Source organism: Tupaia chinensis, unplaced genomic scaffold (genome assembly GCF_000334495.1).
Source record: "Tupaia chinensis unplaced genomic scaffold, TupChi_1.0 Scaffold139405_1, whole genome shotgun sequence".
Taxonomy (NCBI): domain Eukaryota; kingdom Metazoa; phylum Chordata; class Mammalia; order Scandentia; family Tupaiidae; genus Tupaia; species Tupaia belangeri.
Window position 1 is genome coordinate 17,486 of NW_006199291.1, and position 4,739 is coordinate 22,224.

Here is a 4,739-nt window from a genome sequence, read left to right on the forward strand (position 1 = left end):
AGAAAAATAAAACTTGGGCCTCTATCTCTCACAATGAAAATAAATAAACTCAAAAAATATCAAAGATCTAAACATAAAACTATTAAACTACTGGTGGAAAACAGGTGAAATTTGGAGACATCAAAGTAGGCAAAGGCTTCTTAAATAAGATTGCCAAAGCACAAGCAATAATTCTGAAAATAGACAAGTGCGATTACATTAGGCTAAAAAGTACCACAGCAAATGAAACAATAATTAGAGTGAAGAGAAAACACTTGGAATGAGAGAATATATTTGCAAAATATACCTCAGATAAAAGGCTAATAACCAAAATACATAGGAAATTTAAGCACCTTACCCCACCCCCCAAAATATAATTCAATTAAAAGATGGGAAAATAAACTGAAGAGACTACTCTCCAAGGAAGACATACAAACAGCCAAGAAGCATATAAATTTATGTTCAGCATTACTGATTATAAGGGAGATGCAAAACAAAATAGTAATGACATACCACTTAATCCCAGTCAGAATGGCTAAGGTTAAAATAGTAAAGAATGATAAGTGTTGGCCAGGCTGTGGTGAAAAGGGAACCCACCTACACAGTTGGTGGAAATGTAAAGTAACATAGCCACTCTGGGAAACAATATAGAGGCTCCTGAAAAGCCTGCAAATAGAACTACCAGCAATCCCACTTTTGGATATCTCCCTAAAGGATAGGAATACACTCAGCCAGAAAAACACTTGCACACTGATATTTATTGCAGAATTATTTATAATTACTAAGACATGGAATCAGCCCAAATGTTCAAAAACAGATGAATGGATTGAAAAAGTGTGTCTTATATACACTGTAGAATACCACTTACCCATAAAAAAATGAGACCATGGCATTTGATAGAAAACAGACAAATATGGAAGACTTAATGTTGCATGAAGCAAGCTAGACTATGAAAGAAAGGCATTGTATATATACATAACAAATGTCTGCACTCTATAGATTGGTAAGCATAAAAGCATGGATCCAGCAGGTGGTGTGATGGTTAAGGTGCGGCACTCTCGAATAGCCAACTGCGGTTTGAGTCTTGGACCTAGTGGCTTGCTTTCTCACTCTCTAGTACAATTAACAATATTAATGAATCAAATAATTCTTTCAGGAAAAAAAGCATGGAGAGCAAATGTGGGCACAAAAGACACTGTGGCTGGAGGGTGGGCAATTGGCTTTGGGTGGGAGGAAATCAGGGTGAAAAAAAACCTTTTTAAGAATTATTTATCTTATTTTATTTTATTTATCTTTTTAAAAAAGTTTTTCTACAGGACACATGTAGTCACTAGAAAGAGAGAAATATAAGAAAAGTGAGAAAGCATGGTGCCAGGTCTAGGACTTCAACTGTAGTTAACCATATGGGGGTCCAGCACCTTTAACATGATGGTACCTGCTGGCCCCAAAAGCATAACTTTTAATAAACACAAAAATGGAAAATTATTTGTTGATGATGTTTTTAGTTATATCTTTGACTGAACTATTCACACTGAAGCATCTTTTTTATGCTATAAAGATGTACAGTGACTAAAAGTAATTAAAAGTAATAATAATAAAAATAAATTTAAATAAAAAATCTGAAGTTGTAACTAATGAAGTCTGATTCTGTAAATGCTCAAGATTTGAAACCGCTAGGGGGTCCAAATGTTAGGGTGCTCTCTCTACTTTTTAAAAATTATATCCCTACCAGTTCTCACAGTGAAGATCAAAGCAAATAGTTTTATTTCCTCCTAGAGTAGGAGACAAGTAACCATTTTAAAACATTCCAAGGAAGTTCTCTTTGTATTGAGCCCTGCTTCAGAAGAAGAAAATGTTTTCCCCAAACAAAATTGGTTAGAATTTTACCATAGCTAAACCTCTTGGGGCAAGGGAGATACCCTATTGCATCCCTCCCCTAACCTTCCTTACTGAACTAAGGAGGGGTGAAGATGATGTCTTATGGAAGTCACAGTCAGAGGACACAGGAATTCTAAAAAAATGGCTAAATCATGTGTCAATGGATGCTGTTCATCCTTCCACATGTTACTGCCACATCTACAGGGATTCTGCTTAATAACAGCAGTGTATCTAAAAGAATTGTGTGCCTCACAAATAAATTAAGAACTTGTTAGTTGTGCATCAACAAGTTGGATGATATTGATAATGTAGACAGACTTCTAGAAACACATACTCTACTGAGACTGAGCCATGAACAAAGAGAAAATCAGCACATTCACAACTAAAAGGTAGATTGTTGCAGTAATAAGTCTTTCCAACATGACAAACCTAGTGAGCATGTGTGCCCTAGAGAAGCACCCAAATGCAAAACAAATACAAAACCATCCTTCTTGTTACTCAGATGATAGGTACCCTCTTTTACCTACAACAGGCCAGACAGACTCCAAATTTCCATTCAAAGAGAAGGGGGTAGGGGCACTCTGTGACTTAATATACAAACACATCTGAGTCAACTACTAAGACTGGATGCCCTATCATATGGGACATTTCCCAGCTATCCTGCTCACTTAAGTACTCAGTGACCTCCCTCTGAAGAAACATGGCACTCTTTCCTTCTCCTCCACTCTCCTCTCTGGATTTTGGGCATGCATATACATGTGTCTGAAATCCATTTTGCTTTTCAGGTTCTTGAACAACCTCACTGGTATGGGTTTCATTGTCCTCTGGAATAATTTTTTCCCTTTATTTGGCTGAGGTGAAATGGTCTCCTGAGAGTAAAGACATAACAATTCATTTTTTAAATTAATTAATCTTTTAGATACATTCAATGACATAGTTTAGCTTATGAAGTGAACATTTCAATATGTGAACATTTCTCCCCAGTCCAGTTGATCAAAATATCTTCCACAGATAATACCACACCTCTGCATTCCATCAATGCTCTGCCTTTGTATCCCTCCTCCAAATGTCCTTTTTAAACACATAACAAGTCCTTTTAAAAGAAGTTCTTATTGCTCACTGGAAAATGAGAATTAAAATACTGTGTTTGAAATGTAGTATGGTGGGCAATTAGGTCATAATGTTGTGAGCCCAGGGAAAGGAAGTCGTGTCAGGGAATTCTGGGACCAATTGAAAATGTGGGGATTTATTTCTTGCACTCTGAAGTAGGTTTGAGAACAGGGTCTTGGATTTTCAGCCTGCTTTGCATAATTTAGAAAACTCATTCCCTGTGGTGAAAAGTGAGACTGGGGACCGCACACACTACTACTGCTCCTCCAAAAAACCATTACAGTTGTGGGGATCTCCCCCATGACCCTACACACAATCTGGGGAGATGTGGGGCTGCAGGTACAGGGCTATCCAGAGAGGGCTCAGGGTGGGCAAAAATTTCCCCACAGGAACATATCAGTACAACTGGAGTTCACTGCCATTCAGCCTTCATCAAGGGCTATAAGGGACAAGGGCCAAGCTAGGCCAGCAGCAGACTGGGGTCTGCAGACTGTAGGTAGAGAGGGAAGTCCAGTTTCCACCAGCTCATCCACTCCTAGTCTCCAGAAGCCTAACATTTACATTCACCATTTCCTGGCTTTCAGATGTCCTTCAGTCCTCCTTGTGATTTCTCAGCTAGTGCAGATCACAGGGTGAAAGAGCCTAAGATAGGACAACTCTCCATAGCAGAGGACTCCCCATCAAGGTCAGAATTAGAAAAGAAGGCTCCAGGAGATTGCTGACATCACAAATTTTGCCCTGCAACACACCTGATTAAGATTCCCAGAACTCTACCACAGTGACTCTGATTGGATGGTTCACAAAGCCTTGCCCCTGTGGCCCTGATTGGACAGTAACTTGGCCCTGCTCAGTGGTGCCTGAGTGACAGAAGAAGGAGACATCTAAATGACTATAGCCTGGGCTTTTCCACTTCTGGTCTGACATTTCCCTAGCCACTGTAAGGATGTTTGATGTAAAGGTTTGGCCTGAATATGTTGTGGAATGGGCTGCAAAGGACCCAAATGGCTTTTACAATAATTAGTCAGGCCCTTATTCTACTATTCCTGCAAATGCTGTACTGTCCTGGAAATTGGGCAAGATGATTGAGACCAGGGAGAAGGAGCTAAGAAAAGAAACAAAAATGACAAGAAAAGATTGCAAAAGCTATATGACTAAAAAAGGACTGAACACGTTCTGCAACCAGCAGCAAATCATTTGGGAAATTATACAGCTTTGGAAGGATTCATTATAGGTTTTTTTCCTTTGGATTTTATGACAGTATTAGTTAGTAAATGAAATCTGATTGATCATAAGGAAAAATCATTCTGACCACAATACTGTAGTAAATTTCAGGCTTGGATGTAGTTTGTTGGTGTCTGTTGGCATTTACTGTAAATTAGCATTAATTGTGGCACAAAGTCTATACTACTGGGTCATTGCATTAGAAGTTTGCATACTGTAATAAAAAAACATCCTGTGGAGAAAAGGATAAGATGATGAGCTCCATTCAAATAATAGTTTAAAATGGAATCCTGTTCTGGACAAAGGATATTAAGCATGTAAAAGTCTGAATTGTTATCTCCAAGGTGAAAAGTATGCTTTGGGGGACCAGCAGTTAGTGTAATAGCTATGTCGCTGGACTCCTATGTAGTTGACCACAGTTCACGTCCCGGACCTGGTGGCTTAAAACTCATGCCGGGCACATGTGCGTGCATGACCAAGATCCCGAGGAGAATGGAGGAGAAGGGATTGCAGTTTGGCCATTCCCCCTGGGTGTGGAGTGCCCCCACCCA

General features: G+C 39.2%; 1 pseudogene; it reads left to right on the plus strand.

Annotated features, from left to right (window-relative positions):
* Window positions 1–3,910: 3,910 nt before the first annotated feature.
* Window positions 3,911–4,133, plus strand: LOC102476573 (small integral membrane protein 15-like; annotated as a pseudogene).
* Window positions 4,134–4,739: the final 606 nt, after the last annotated feature.